The sequence below is a fragment of the Hibiscus syriacus genome, unplaced genomic scaffold (assembly GCF_006381635.1).
Source record: "Hibiscus syriacus cultivar Baekdansim isolate YM2019G1 unplaced genomic scaffold, ASM638163v2 tig00021103_pilon, whole genome shotgun sequence".
Classification (NCBI taxonomy): domain Eukaryota; kingdom Viridiplantae; phylum Streptophyta; class Magnoliopsida; order Malvales; family Malvaceae; genus Hibiscus; species Hibiscus syriacus.
This window is the reverse complement of record NW_024062509.1, coordinates 1-16943: the sequence shown is the minus strand read 5'-3', so window position 1 is coordinate 16943 and position 16943 is coordinate 1. Positions and strand designations below refer to the sequence as shown.

The 16943-nt window shown below is 36.5% G+C and overlaps 1 pseudogene; it reads left to right on the top strand.

The window, feature by feature from the left end:
- Positions 1 to 12184: 12184 nt before the first annotated feature.
- Positions 12185 to 13368, top strand: LOC120209963 (annotated as a pseudogene).
- Positions 13369 to 16943: the final 3575 nt, after the last annotated feature.

Below are 16943 nucleotides of genomic sequence, written 5' to 3'. Positions count from 1 at the left end.
CAATGAAATTTGATATTGAAAAATTCAATGAGAGAAATTTCTCATTATAGAAATTGAAGATGAAAGTTATCCTGAGGAAAGACGGTTGTCTAGCAGCTATTAGTGAAAGGCCAGTGGATTTCACATATGACAACAAATGGATCGAAATGGACATGAATGCTATGGCAAACTTTCATATAGCATTAGCAGATGAAGTATTGTCAAGCATCGAGGAGAAGAAGACAACGAAGGAGATATGAGATCATCTCATCAAATTGTATGAGGCCACATCGTTGCACAATAAAATTTTCCTTAAGAGGAAATTGTACACTATCCGGATGTCAGAATCTACTTCAGTGACGGAGCACTTAAATACACTGAACACTTTATTTTCTCAATTTACATCCTTAAGCTGTAAAATAGGAGAACAAGAACGTGTTGAACTTCTACTTCAAAGTCTATCGGATTCGTATGATCAACTCATCATCAACTTGACAAACAGTAATGTCACCAGTCTAGTCTTCGATGACGTTGCAGCTGCTGTTCTACAAGAAGAAAATCGGCGCAAGAACAAAGAAGACAGACAAGTAAATCTGCAACAAGCAGAAGCGTTGACAACGATGAGAGGGAGATCAACATAACGTGGCCAAAGCAGCAATCACAAACATGGTAGATCGAAGTCAAGGACCAAGAAGAATTTAAAGTGTTACAACTGTGAAAAGAAGGGTCACTTGAAGAAGGATTGTTGGAGTTTAAATAAAAACTCCAATCCACATGGCAATACCGCAAACACTTCAGATAATGGAGATGCTCTATGATGTGAAGCGTCAACCACCGTGGAAGGCAGAAAAAGATTTACAGATATATGACTCATTGATTCGGGAGCAACATATCACATGACCTCAAGAAGAGAATGGTTCCATCATTATGAACCTGTCTCAGGAGGATCTGTGTATAGTTATAATGATCATGCCTTAGAGATCGTTGGCGTTGGAACCATCAAATTGAAGATGTATGATGGAACAATTAAAGTTGTTCGAGATGTGCGGCACGTGAAAGGCCTAAAGAAAAATTTATTATCCTACGAATTGTTGGATAATAATGCAAGCAAGATTGAAACACGGAAAGGAATCATGAAGGTTCCGTGGAGCGCTTGTGGTACTGAAATGCGAAAAGATAGCAGCAAACTTGTACATGTTGAAGGGAGACACTTTGCTAGAAACAGAAGCCTCTGTTGCCTCATATAGTTCAGATTCTGCAATACTATGGCATCAGAAACTTGGACACATGTCAGAACAAGGAATGAAAGTCCTTGTGGAGCAAAAGCTACTTCCAAGCTTAACAAAGGTATCACTTCCTTTGTGTGAGCATTGCATAACAAGTAAGCAGCACCGGTTGAAATTCAACACATCAAATTCTAGAGGCAAAATTGTTCTAGAATTGGTTCACTGTGACGTATGGCAAGCACCAGTTACATCCTAGGCGGAGCAAAATACTTTGTCTCATTTATTGATGACTACTCCAGGAGATGTTTGGTGTACCCTATTAAGAAGAAGTCAAATGTGTTTTCCACTTTCAGAAACTTCAAAGCGCGGGTGGAACTTGATTATGGAAATAAGATCAAGTGTTTCATAACAGATAATGGAGGAGAATACACAAGCGAAGAATTTGATGACTTTTGCAGGAAATAAGGCATCAAAAGACAGTTCACAGTAGCGAACACTCCTCAACAAAATGGAGTAGCAGAGCGGATGAACAGAACCTTGTTAGAAAGAACAAGAGAAATGTTGAGGGATGTAGGCCTAGAAAAATCATTCTGGGCAGAAGCAGTCAATACCGCCTGTTATTTGGTGATCGAGCTCCATCAACTGCAATAGAGTTGAAGACATCAATAGAGATGTGGATTGGTAAACCAGCTGATTATTCAAACCTACATATATTTGGAAGTATTGTGTATGTGATGTACAACTCCCAAGAAATTTCAAAGCATGATCCAAAATCCAGGAAATGCAAATTCTTGGGGTATGCTGATGGAGTAAAGGGGTATCGCTTGTGGGATCCCACTGCCCGTAAAGTGATCATCAGCAGGGATGTTCTTTTTGTAGAAGATAAACTACAAAGAAAAGAAGACGATGATAGCGCTGAAAAGTCAGAGACTACATAGATACATGTGGACAAGGAGGTTGAACAAGGAGATTCTTCTGAAGCAGAACCAGCACATGATGAACAAGAACCAAAGAGTTCTGAAGCCTCAATAACTCTTCAATCAGATCGTGTGAGAAGACGTCCCAATTGGCACTCAGATTATGTTATAGAAGGTAATATTGCATACTGCCTTTTAACAGAGGACGGTGAGCCATCAACATATCAGGAGGCAATAAACAGCTCAGATGCTTCACTGTGGATGATTGCAATGCAAGAAGAAATTGAAGCCCTTCATAAAAATAATACATGGGATCTTGTGCCACTACCACAAGGAAGGAAGCCAATTGGTAACAAATGGGTCTTCAAAATCAAGCAAAATGGTGATGATCAAGTGGAGAGGTATCGGGCAAGACTGGTGGTCAAATGATATGCTCAAAAAGAATGTATTGATTTCAATGAAATATTTTCTCCTATGGTTCGACAAACAACAGTTCGATTAATTTTGACGATGTGTGCTACATGAAACTTACATCTAGAGCAGCTAGATGTTAAAACAACTTTTCTTCATGGAAATCGTAAAGAAGAGATTTACATGCTTCAGCCTGATGGTTTTGAAGAAGAAGAAAAGAAGAACTTGGTTTGCAGGTTGAACAAATCTCTGTACGATCTAAAGCAGGCGCCGAGGTATTAGTATAAGAGATTTGATTCCTTCATTATGTGCCTTGGATACAACAGACTTAATGCAGACCATTGTGCTTATTTCAAGAGGTCTGGTGATAACGATTTTGTTATATTGATGTTGTATGTGGATGACATATTGGTTGTAGGACCCAACAAAGATCATATTGAAGAATTGAAGGCACAACTGACTAGGGAATTTGAAAAAAAGAACTTGGGATCAGCAAACAAGTCTAGGGATACAAATTCACCGAGACAGAAGTAATAGGAAGATTTGGCTTTCACAAAAGAATTACTTGAAGAAGATCTTGTCACGATTCAACATGCAAGATTGTAAGCCAATTTCTACCCCTCTTCCTATTAACTTCAAATTATCTTCCAGTATGAGTCCTAGGAGTGAAGAAGAGAGGATGAAGATGTCTCGAGTACCGTATGCATCAGCAATGAGAAGTTTAATGTTCACTATGATATGCACAAGACCAGACATTGCACAAGCAGTGGGAGTGGTTAGTCGATACATGACGAATCCAGGAAAAGAGTATTGGAATACAGTAAAAAGGGTCTTGAGATACATCAAAGGGACCTCAAATTTTGCATTATGTTATGGAGGATCAAATTTACTAATCAATGGGTATGTAGATTCTGACTATGCAGGGGATTTGGATAAAAGCAAATCTACTACAGGATATGTGTTCAAAGTTGCTGGTGGAGCTGTAAGCTGGGTTTCAAAATTGCAGTTAGTTGTGGCTACATCCATAACAGAGGCAGAATATGTAGCAGCTACACAAGCCAGTAAAGAACCAATTTGGTTGAAAAATATTATTGGAGGAGCTTGGGCACAATCAAGAGCATGTTTCTCTGTTTTGTGACAGTCAAAGCGCCTTGCATCTAGCAAGGAATCCATCATTTCATTCAAAGACAAAACACATACGAGTTCAGTACCACTTTATTCATGAAAAGGTAGAAGAAGGAACAGTAGATATGCAGAAGATCCATACCAAAGACAACATAGCAGATTTCATGACGAAGGCGATCAATAACGATAAATTTACTTGGTGTCGGTCCTCTTGTGGTCTGTCAGAAACGTAAGCAACATGATGGTATAAGGTAGAAAGAATGGTGTGAAGATATGATTGTTCCAATCAAATCTTCAAGTGGGAGACTGTTGAAAATTTAATATGCATGCACTGAAAGTAGCATGCAAATGTTGAAAAAAAAAACTTATCTCCACCGAATTGTGTAGTCAAAAAGGAGCTTGATTTTGCTGAATTTTGGAAATGGTAGAACCTTAATTTTAGCCATTGTAATTTAGGGTATTTACAAATTAGTCCTTAAAGCTTCAACTATAAATACCCTAGCTCATTTAGCTTCAAAACCATCCCAAAGCATTCTAGCTTTCTTCCAATACTAGAGAATTTAGAGAGTTTCTTGAGAGTTGTTTTCTCCTTTTTATCAAGAGAGAATTATCATTGTTTTCTCCTTGGTAGATCGAGAGAAGTTGTAATTCCTATTTTCTCATAGTGAAATTCTTCTACCGTTGCCCGTGGTTTTTTACCCTATATTATTTAAGGGTTTTTCATGTAAATTTTGTGTCTCTTTTATCTTCATTTTTATTTTCTCAAATTATCAGTTGCGATATTGCTCTATCTGATAGTCGTCTTCCGCAACATTAACAACAACAGAATCAATCTTTTTTAACCACCTATGTTGAAAATTCTGAAGCTACAACTCTATATGCAGTGATTACAACATCATTCTGGGCAAGAAGTTTTGCATCCTTTGACCATAATGAACATACAAGGACAAAGAACCTGGTTGTGCATGAGTTTCAATCTCTGTCTGACATCACCCAAATGTTTAGAATATGATAAAATCTTATCATAGAATCGCTTGAATTGTATTTTGTGGATTGACTCTCCGTTTACATTATGACATCAAGCAAATGTTTTAAAACAATGGTAATACGAATAAACATCATAAGAAAACTATTTTCGATCATAAATTGTGTATAGAAAAATAGTCTCTTTCGACAAGATAATAAACATAAAATATAACCTAAAATTTTAATATTTTTAAGTGTTAAAATATAATCTAAGTATCATTTCATCATAAATAGAAAATGACTAAATCAAAATTTTATCATATTGATCCTTAAAGACAAAATTCTACCATTTTAGGGCTGCCAAATCCACATTAAAAATAGATTAATTACAAATTTGATAACTAAACTTTGTTCTCTTTCCTATTTCACTCAATGTATTTTAAATATTTTTAATTTGCTCATTGAACTTAATACATTGAGTATTTTTTGTCACTCAGCCGCTAAACAATTAATGACGTTAAAATGATTTGTTATATAGATACAAAACGACGTCGTTTTGGTAAAAAATTATTTTTTTTAAAAAGACATCATTTTTAATGTTGTTAATTATTTAACGACGTAGTGAACAAAATAGGAAATAGATTAAAGTTCAATGAAAAAAAACAATGTATTAAGGTCAGTGATGAAATTGAAAACTTTTAAAGTTCAGTAGGCAAAATAGGAGAGAGTAAAAGTTCAATGATGCAATTTGTAATTTACCCTTAAAGATATAAAGATTGATGGCGATTTTCCCGATATATCACCGTTGAACAGTATAATTATCGATCAGGCACCGTTCAGACTATATTTCCCGATCTAACACCCTTTACAGTAAGGCGCGCCCCCTGCAACGCGCTTTATGTTGATTTGGTGTCACGTGGGGTAAGGCGCACCACTGAAGCGCGCCTTATGCTGACATGGTATACAAGTGTGTAAAGGAGGTATAGCACGGTGCAGGGGTCACGCCTTACTTGTGAATCTGCCACGCGTCAGTAAGGCGCACCCCCTGCGGCACGCCTTAGGTATAATTACCCACTTACCTCGACGTTTCACACCCCAATCCCCCTATAAATACTCTCATCCTCAATCACTTTCATCACACCAAAGTCTCTCAACTTCTCTCAAATACTCTTATAATCTCTCTCTACGATATATTTTATTATATTTTTAATATTTTGTATTTAATTTATTTAATTATTTAATTTATTTAATATTTTACTTAATTAATTTTTTTACAGATATAAAATGGAAGACGATCTACTTCGCTTGGATGGAAATCATATATCTCGACACTTTGCCGATACAGTAACATTTTAACGTTTTAATTTAATTAAAATTATTAGTAATAATTTGTTAATTTATTTAATGCATGATTATTAGATTAAGAATTAATTTTTGTAATTATTTAATTTTAAGAGAAGGACCGTGTATTAGATCCTTTTATTAGGAATCTTAAGTTAGTGATATCTACCTGTGTCTTGCCGTATTTAGTAGAGGCTGGATTCGGTTACATAGGTAGATATCAGGGTCACTGTAAGATAGAATCAGACCTTATTTCTGCCTTAGTAGAGCGGTGGAGGCCGGAGACCCACACATTCCATCTTCCGTGCGGAGAGTGCACGATTACACTTGAGGATGTTGCTATGCACCTGGGGTTTCCGGTGGATGGAGATGTGATATCGGGGATCGCTCAGGGTTTCTGGACTGCTTTATGTCGGGATACTCTAGGACGTGTCCCGGAAAGTTTTAACGATGGTCGGATACCGTTAAATTGGTTAGATGCTAATTTTCGGGAGTTGAGCGAGGACGCGTCAGATGATGAAGTTAAAATGTATGCACGGGCATGCATACTGCAGTTGATAGGAGGGTTGTTGATGTTGGACAAATCGCGCAACCAAGTTCACTGTATGTGGTTGCGACATCTTATCAACTTTCGCCTGGCCGGATCACTCAGTTGGGGCTCGACAGTTTTGGCTTTATTGTACAGGGAGATGTGTTGAGCCACTGACTACAGGAGAAATGCTATCGGCGGATGTCTCCTCATGCTGCAGTCTTGAGGTAATTATAAAACTGATTTCGTATATTAATCATTTTATATAGCGTATAATAATTTTTTTCCTTGAATATGCGGTCTACTAATAGGAAAAATCATCAGGAGCTACCTGATGATTTAGAGAAAATTAGGGTGCTAATTGATCAGAAGGCTGGCACACATGTATGAATTTTAATGTTTAAAAATCGATTTTAGATTATAATTATATAAGTAGATTATTATTTTGATAAAAATTATATATATTTGTTTTAGTTTGAGTGGGTGTCATATTCTAATGATGATGTGAGGACGGTGATCCCACCTGAGTTGAGGGACCCATCAGATATTTGGATGGTGATGGTTCATTTGATCTGTTATACGACCGTCGAGTGGCACTCCACTGATCGCTTGCTCCGGCAATTTCGTTGTTTTCAACCAATTCCGGAAGCACCTCGTAATATGGACGAGTTGCATAGTACAGATAGACGCGAAAATACCGATACAGATTGGTTGGTGAGGCATCATGAGTGGGTCGTGTTGTGGGAGGATCGACATCGAAGCCTTCCCCGTAGAGAGCCCAATTATGTTGATCACTTGACGGTTGGTAATGATTATTATGAGTGGTTCAACAGAAACGGGAAACCGTTTCTGCTTCCTGAGGATGCACGAGGATAGACCTTTCCACGATGTCGACAAAGACATTCACCGACACAGCATCATCGTTCCGCAACTCGTGGACGGAGAGCAGGTGCTTCCGGTTCATCCTCAAATGCACCATCAGGACCTTCACAGCAGCCACCATCTACAGCGACTTACATACCGCAACCATATGTTATGCCGCCACCGACATTCCCTTACCCGATGCCGTCGCCGCCACCCTCACATGGTTTTATGACCCCGCCGCCGGCACATTCACAGAGTTATATGACCCCTCTTGGAGGCTATTATGGGTATGGGTTTATCTTTGCAGATCCGACTTGGGGTTTATATGTTGAATATTTGGCGAGTTCAGCCTCATCACCCATGGCCGCAGCACATACATCTCCTGTACAGTTTTCACACTCAGCGATGTCAGGGTTTTATGAGTTTTCCCAGTTTTCGCAGGCCGGTGGGATAGTCAATCATACACCTACAGGGTTCTTATTCTATGGAGGTTCTTCATCGTCATCAGCTCCTCATCAACAAAATTTAGTTGCTCAAGACGACGGCGACGGTGACGGCGGCGACGATGACGACGACAACAATGATGATGATGATGAAAGTGAGGAGTCACAACCAGTGATTCGAAGAAATCCTCCTCGAGACCGACAATCACCGCCCTGCGGAACACATTCGCGTCGTAGGCATCGATAGATTTTGTTTTTTTTATTATATTTGTATTTAATACTTTTTATTGTAGTTGTTTATTGGACTTTATTATTGTAATTTTTTTTATTTATCATTTAAAACTTACTTTAATTCGTTAATATGATTGGATTTATTTTAATTTATTTTGTTAAATTTGTTGGACTTTTTGTTAATTTATTTTGTTTAATTTTGTTTATAACCATTTAATATTAGTAATTGTAATTTGGTTATCATTTACCATTTAATACTTATTGTATCGTTAATATCAGTTATTTGTTAATATAACGCCAACGTCCAATCTCGTATAATTGTATCGTTTTTTTTAATCTTCATCAATGGTTATCAAATAACATTAACTTGAAGTAAATGCAAATTAAAGTACAATAATTATTAATTGATAAACAACTACATCATTTCCTCATCAATTGTTACTTGATGACAACAGAAGTGGACATGTTTTTCTAGTGTGTCATGGGTTTCTACAATGCTCACATCTTCTGTCTTGTCTAGATCTTTCTCGAATATTCATATCGCAATAAATTCGATTAGATTTTGGATGACCACGCTCTCTCAATAAACTCGGATTTGGTACAATTGGAAGTCAATCTTGAACCTCATCAGGGTCTTTGTCATTACCTATGGGGGAACTCAAATTCGTATACCTTAAAAATTTCAGATAGTAGGTATACATGATCCACAACATGGTTATAGTCTTGATGTGTATGCGAGCAAACTGCTATCACATGAGAGCATGGATATTTCAGAGCTTGAAAAAACCCGCAATCGCATGTTCTATCCTTTAGATTTACTCTTAACGACACAGCTTCAATCCCTTGAAGAGGTCGCGACAACTCTGTGACACAAAACATTTTATGCCTTTTAGAGAAACTTGTTACAGACATCCCATTTGATGCAACAATTTTTTTCTGTAGATCTGCAACTAATCTAGGGTGATAGACATGACCGTCTTGCATCCAGGTTTGAGCTTGTCCCCGAGCTTCGCAAAAAGCGTCCCCAAACAAAAATATGTAGTCTTTACCAAAGTCGCTACAGTTAAGTGATGTGCACCCTTTAAGGTTGAATTGATTGTCTCTGCCAAGTTGGTTGTCATGTGTCCATATCAATATCCACCATCATATGTATTCGTCCACATTTCTTTATCGATTAGGCTGATGTAATCGTATCCTTCCTCGTTCTTCGCCCGCAAATCTTGAATCATTGATTCAAAGATTCGAGGAAGTAGTTCGTAACCTGATCAAAAAATGTATAACTTACTAAACTGGTCAAAAGGATCGAAAGAAAACAAACTACATCAGTTTCACTTACTCATGCGCACAAGTAATTGACGCTCATCATTCTTTTTGTATTTTCCATGGTAGTTCGTAGTAATGTGTCGGAGACAATACCTGTGTTGGACAAAGGGTGGTTGCCACATTGGACCCAAAGATTCCATTGCTGCTTTGATCCCAGCTCCACGATCTGAAATGACACATATTGTTTTCCCTCGTGATAACATGTGCACGTAAATTTCGGAGGAAAAAACCCCAAGAATATGTATCTTCTCCTTCGACAAGAGCAAAAGCAACTAGAAGAATGTTGCGATTGCTATCTTGGACAACTGCCAATAATAAAACTTGCTTGTATTTTCCATACAGGAAAGTCTCGTCGATCTGGACCACAGGCTTGCAGTATTTGACAGCATTAACGCACTATAGAAAAACCAAGTAGAATTTGCATCGATCGCGGAGAACTCGATCATTATGCTATGCATAGGAGGTTTTGAAGTCCACAATTGTCCCAGGATTCAACCTCCGCACCAGCCTAAACCAGCCTGGAAGTTCGTTGTAAGATGCATCCCATTCGCCATGAAGTTTGACAATGACATTTTGTTTTGCCAACCAAGCTTTTTTATAGGAGACAGTGTACCCATATTGCGATTGTATAGCTGAAATTAACACAACAACGACTATATGAGAGCTTGTTTTTACCATGGGCATGACGGCTTGGCATATCACTTCAGAGTCTAAGTTGGGATGATCTTGGTTGACCCCTCCAGCACAACATGTGTGAGGACTATTATATATTGTTAGTTCCCATATGTTATTTTTCCTCTTCCTCTTCGATACGCAAACCATCCAATTGCATTTGTTTTCGCGTCGGGCACAATAGCATACATATTTTTATATCGTGAAGCGGTAGACTCTCGATTGAACATAATTACGGATATTGTAATTTTTTATAGCCATCATCGCTTCTTCTTTGCTTGAGAACTCTATGCCTAAATATAACTCACCATTATTTATTGATGAGTAACATCCATAGTCACCGAGATGAGGCATATCCACAAATTCTGGCCCATACATTACACCATAATCAACTTCATACATGTGTGCTGGAGGGTCAGTTTGTGCCACATTTGCTGGAACTTCATCCACATCATCATCATCATCAGAGTTGAATTGCGGTGATTCTGGGTGAATGAATAGTCCAGTCTCAACACGATTCGCACCAGGCTCATGAAGCGGTTCTTCTGGTGGAGATGATTGTTCCTCCACTCTCTTTACATTTAGGTCGAAGAACCTACTACTTGCACGCCTTACCCTTGAACTGGAAGGCATATCGATATTCAGATCGAAAAAGCTCGCAGTCGAATGCCTCCCCCTAGAGCTTGAAGCCATCGTGTCAAATGGAAACTCCACAGATTGTTGCGTCGATGGCATCTCCTTATTAAGGTCAAAGGGATTTGCAGATGAATGTTTACCCCTTGAACTAGACACGATGTTACCATACGGATTGTTCGTCGACCCACCTCGGTACATATCGTAAGGAGTTGCAAATGAATGTCTCCCATTATGACATTAAAATCATTACACATTACTATCGTCGGGCTGTCAACTTTACCAACTTGTTCAGCCAACCCATAGTGGGAACTTAATGATTGACCCCGAACAACACGCTTGAATAAAATTTGCATACATCTCAATATCGGCTGAATAATTACTTTGAGCTTCAACCATCATTTCAACATCATCAGTGTTAAAAAGTTCGACGCTGTATAAGTTAATGGCAACAATGATGTTGAAAATCTGTACTGCAACGACGATATTCTTCTACTACTTCCAACATGAATCTTCCTCGAAATCTTCGTTATCAGCTCCTCAAGAGTTATGTTTCTCTTCAATGATATTTTAACACGCTCATTTGATACGAAAACAACGCCGATTTCATCTTCTCGAATTTCACCATCATAATAAACAATAACTGAAAGTCACGTCATTCTTTGAGTTTAAAAGTGCGACAATATATATCTGCAAAAAAAAAAATAACTGAAACAATAGTGATTAATAAATAATATATGAACGAAAATATAACACAATAAAATTTTTACACATAAACGTAAATAATTTAAATAATATAATTTTATATTATTACTTGTACCGCAAAACTATTTCGACGTATACTCCCGCTTTCTAATTTTACAAACACAAAAATTAATTGACAACAATTAGTATAATATTTTTTCAAATAATCATAATAAACAATAAGTATAATAAAAAATTATCACAAAATTACTTTATAACGAAAAATCGCATGAACTTCTGAATCAAATATGAGAAGATTGTCGGATTGTTATATTAATTTTTTTATAATCGAGAGGAAGTGTGAGGAGTTCCCCCGGGGAAAGAGTATTTATAGCCGGGAAAGGGTATTTATAGCCGGGAAAAGCCACAAGACGCGGTACCTGTACCGCGCCTTACATAATTATATTAGATAAAACTAAGACGCGACCCCTATTTCGGGCCTAATATAATTGTGTTAAAGGTAAGCGCGGTTTATACTAGGCCTAAGGCGCGGGGGCGCTTTACAAACGTGTATACCATGTCAACATAAGGCGCGTTTCAGGGGCGCGTCTTACCCCACGTGGCACCAAATCAACATAAAGCGCATTGCAAGAGCGCCTTTCTGCAAAAGGTATTAGATCAAAAAATATAATCTGAACGACACCTAATCAATAATTATACAATTTAACGGTGATATATCGAAAAAATCGCCAAGATTAATATAATTTTCTTAATAAAGAGATACAAAATGTGAAAAACATTAAAGTAAAAGTACTCCCTGAAAAATACCGGGGAAAACAGAAAACCCCTCATTTTCATTAGAGCGGAAGATTAAAAAAGCCAGTGGGAATGGACTCTAGTTTAGCTGCGCTGAAGCTGCTATGCGGGCAGCTGAAAGATGCCCGAGGAACCCCTTCTCAAAATGCCTTGACTCTTGGCGGCATTCTCTTCCAACGTGTCTGGATCCAGGTATCTTCTTTTCGGTTTAATCAATTTCCCTATTCTACCTCTTTACCGTTTTCCTCTGTTTTGAATAGGGCGTTTTGGTCTCAAACGACGACGACGACCGCCTTCTTCTCGATTATAGCACCAGCGTCGTCGAGCTTAGCCTATCCGTTGATTCCCGTCAACGTCAATGGAGAAAAGGTATTCGTTTTCCCCTTTCCTTTTCACTGCTCTTTTTTTCTTTGTGTTCAACCAATATGGCATTTGAAAAAAACTTTTGCAGGGATGTATGTAATGGTGGTGGGAGGATACTTTATCCGTACAGGCGATCTCCCTGTTATTAAGGTACTCGGAATTTCCCTCATAATTTCTTCATTTTCATGCTAAATTGTCTTCACCTTTTATTTTTTGTAGTTTCTTAAGAGGGTAAAAGAGGAATGTACTTACAAATTACTGGTTTTGGCATGCAAAATATTAGAATTTGGCTTGGTCATTGCGTAGTGGAGTTTGATTTGGATCCAATGAGCTGTTGAACGAATCAATTGAATATTTCTAAGCTTGATCGTAGCTGGTGACCATAATTGACTGTAGTTTACTGCATCCATAGTAATTGAAATGATTTAAAAACTCTGGAAATGGAGGTTAATATATAAGAAATGTTTCAATCTTGTTTGCTGTGTCTTTAAGATGAAATACTGTTTTTTTTTTCTCCAACACTTTGATCATTGCTGTTAATAGGTTCATAAGATTGTTGATTTATCTCCGTTTCCGATCGAGAAGCGATGTGGTATCTTGAAGTTTCGGAAGCTTACAAGTTGTTCTACCAGCCTCTCATTGAAGAATTCTTATGAACTCGTGAATTATTCAGTTCTGTGTCTGTTAGACTCAACCCCAAAGGTTAGTTGGAGAGAGCTTGATTGAGTTTTCCAACTTCTATTGATTTGTTTTACATGTTATTAGTAGCAAATTTAGAGATTGCCATTGTTGCCTGCAATGAAACAGCTGAAACATGTTCTTCTGATCCCTTAGATTATGAAGGATGTGTTTTCTTGGCATTTATATACTTTAGGACTAGCATATCATGATTCAATGGTACATTGGACTATTATTCACTCTCAATTAGGGAGGGCAAAAAAAAAACTGTATCTGACAGGTTTTGACTTAATCCGAAGATAGGATCAGTGTTCTTTAATGAAATTCAGGTTTTGTGTCGGGTCAGGTCATACTCGGATTTTCAATTAAAATTTCAGGTTCGTTTAGAACGGGTAAAAAAAGTTATTCTTGGTTCTTCATTTTTGTTGGGGTCGTTTTTTTTAAGATGGTAGGTCGAGTTCGAGTCGGTTAACATGGAGCCGGAATATCTCCCATCTTTTCAATATCTGTCAGCACAATTTTTGCTAAATTATGCGACTAATAATCGGGAATGATGCTACTAGTAGTAAATTTTAGATTTTCGCTCACTGATGATCCAGGATCATTGACATGAATCTGAAATATTGCTCCATCACTGTTCAAATTCTAATGGATTACAATATTATTAGCTAGTTTAGAGGCTGCCATCATTGACTGCATTAGTCTAGTGAAACATGTTCTTCTTGATTCCCATAGGTTTAAGTGATGGATCTTATTGCCATTTAAAAACCACAGCTTTTCGTAATGAAGTGAGTAACGATTATATTTATAAGTAATGAAATGATGACGATGATAGCTAAAATGATAGTCATCATTTATGGTTGTTAATATATAAATGGGAATAGAACATTCTTAGGGATGACAATTTAACCCGAAACAAACGTGTTCGATAGGATTGGATTTTCTCTTAAAAAAATCGGGTTCAAGTCGGGTCGGATTTTTTAAGGGGTTAGGTCAGGTTCTAGTGGAGGGTTAAAAAACTCCGATTGATCTGACTCGGGATAATGTAATTCCTTAAAAAGTTTATTATTATTTTAATTAAGTCCTTATTTTATACTGGATTGGGTCAGACTTATCCTCTAAAAATTTGGATCGGTCGGAGTCGGATTGAGAATATTATTTTTGGTCGGGTCGAATAAAGGATATATAATTTTTGCCTTTAGGTTAGATTCGAGTGATGATACAGATTTTTCAAATCCGATCAGACTATAAAAATCTCAACCTTAACTTGACTTATTGCCATCCCTAAACATACTAAATACTAGTGGTATTCCAAAAGCTTAAGATTCGAGATGTCCATATGATGTCAAATATGGTGTGCCGTGCCCAATTCCTTGGCATGCAAGCCTCGAAGGCTCCTACCATTATGCGAACAAGATTGTCTACACTCGTTCACATCTTAAACGAAAAACGAAAACGAAAAGGACGGTTAGCCACAACGAGCGAGCCAAGTAGCACTTTGCAACAACTTAGTCATGTTATTTCCCATCTTTTTCAACCATTTCTCTCTTCAATTTTCTGCCCAAAGTACATATAAATAAAGAAGAAAAATACATTTGGTCTATTATGATTTTAGTCCCTCTACTACATCACAATATGAGATTTATTTCTTTTACTTTTTGTTAAATTGATGATATACATTTTCTTTTACTATTATCAGTTATAGTTGGTCATAGAACCTAATCTATCACGTTAAAAAAAAAATCATGTCACTCAAACATTTAAAATGTTTTAGAATAACAAATTGCATTATCATTTTATTGATAACATCCAATATATATTAATTTATGTATAAAACAAAGTAATAAATTAATTATTGATGAAGTGATTAAAAAAACTTTTGTTGTTATTAAATTGTTGGTTGAAATCTGATTCTAAATTCAAACCTTTAACGAGGGGTATTCAAATTAATTCGTTACCGTTAACCGATGTAACCGTTTCATTTTATAGGTTAATTAATTGAACCATTAAGATTAAGAGATTTTAGTTTCGATCCGTTAAAAATATAGATTAACGGTTACGGTTACGATTAATGAATTTTAATAAATGATTAACCATCGATTAACCATTAATAAATTATATAATTAATATATTTTTAGAGAATAAAATTAAAAAAGTAAATCAAAATGATTCCTCCTATTTTTTAATTATCATGTTATCTTGTATAAGATCACATTAAATTAAACATAGGGAATAAATACATGATTTTAAATTAACAAAATATATTATACACAAAGTTTTAAACTGCACAAAATGAATATACCTCATAATATATATATATATATAATAAAAATGCATTATAAATAAAAGATTTTTACAAATATATATGTTTCCATCATCCTAAATTTTATAACAATTGGAAAACTTTAAGTGTGTTATGTTTAAAAAATATTATAATAGGTTAATCATAGGGTGCCCTATACGAACCGTTAATAATGATTAATTGCTAACGATTAACCGTTTCTTAATGATTAGATTATGATTAAAAATTTAGTAACGTTGTAACGGTTAACCGACCGTGAACGCCCCACCTTTAACAATTATTTCTTGTCTCCTATAAAAACAAAATAAAGTTATTTTCCGTCCTTAAATTTATAATGATAAAAAATTAGAGAGGATTATGTGAAATTAAAGGGGAGATTAGATCCTCAAATTTCAATATAATAAGGGACTAAAATCAAAATAGTTTTTGTTCAACGGACTAAAATCAGAAATATACCATTACATTAAAGATGAAATAAAAACGACGAATCTAATTCTAAGCCACATCATAATAAAATAAGATAAAACGGATTGGAAAAAGCAGAAGCCAGTTTATCCGTTCTGTCAACGAGAAGAAACCAAACTATGGCGCTAACTCCTTCCCTTCTTCTTCTTATCCAAATTCTGCAATTATCTGTTAAATCTCCATCTCCTCTATCCACGTCCACACATTACCTTCTCTTCGGTTCTCCATGTCCCACCGCTTCGCCGTTTTGCTTCAAAAGAGCGGGTTCCCCTACTCCCGGTCAAAGTGAAACCTTCTTCTTCTTGCAGGAGCAAGATCAAGTACTTTACTACCAGATCGTTCACGAAAGAAGACCGTTTGAACCAACCGGAAACGTTGGCCGCTGAGAATGTTGGCAGCGATTATGATGAATTTGGAGGGACTGAATATCCGAACTCGCAGCACCTTAGCTCTGCAGTTGCGACGCAGAGGATCACTACCTCTTCCGGTGATTCTCCATCGCTTGGAATTCGTGAGCCTGTTTATGAGGTTTTATTTTTATTATCCTTCATTACAGTGAGATAAGTAGAATTTTACTTCTTTTTCATTTATTTCTAATATTAGAAGAAGATGTTGCATGCAATTATGTATTATGTGCTAATTCTGATTAGTTGCTAATACTAATTTGCCATTTTTTCTTCGGGTTTTTGGATTGCATTCCAGCTTTGTCTCCTTTTTTCTTTTTTATTTTGAATGTTTATAACTTTAATTATCGTCTTTAATTTCCCCCATATAAAGGTGGTAGAGGTGAAGTCAAATGGATAGTATCTACAAGGAAGATAAACCGACGTCAATTACTGAAATCAAGTGGTAATGTATTTTTTTTTCATCTTTTTACTTATTATTAAGCTTTACTTGCAGGAAAATAACTGTCTTTATTTACTTATTTTTGTGGATTAATTTTTGTTCACCGTTTTCCTTAGGCCTTCGTCCGAG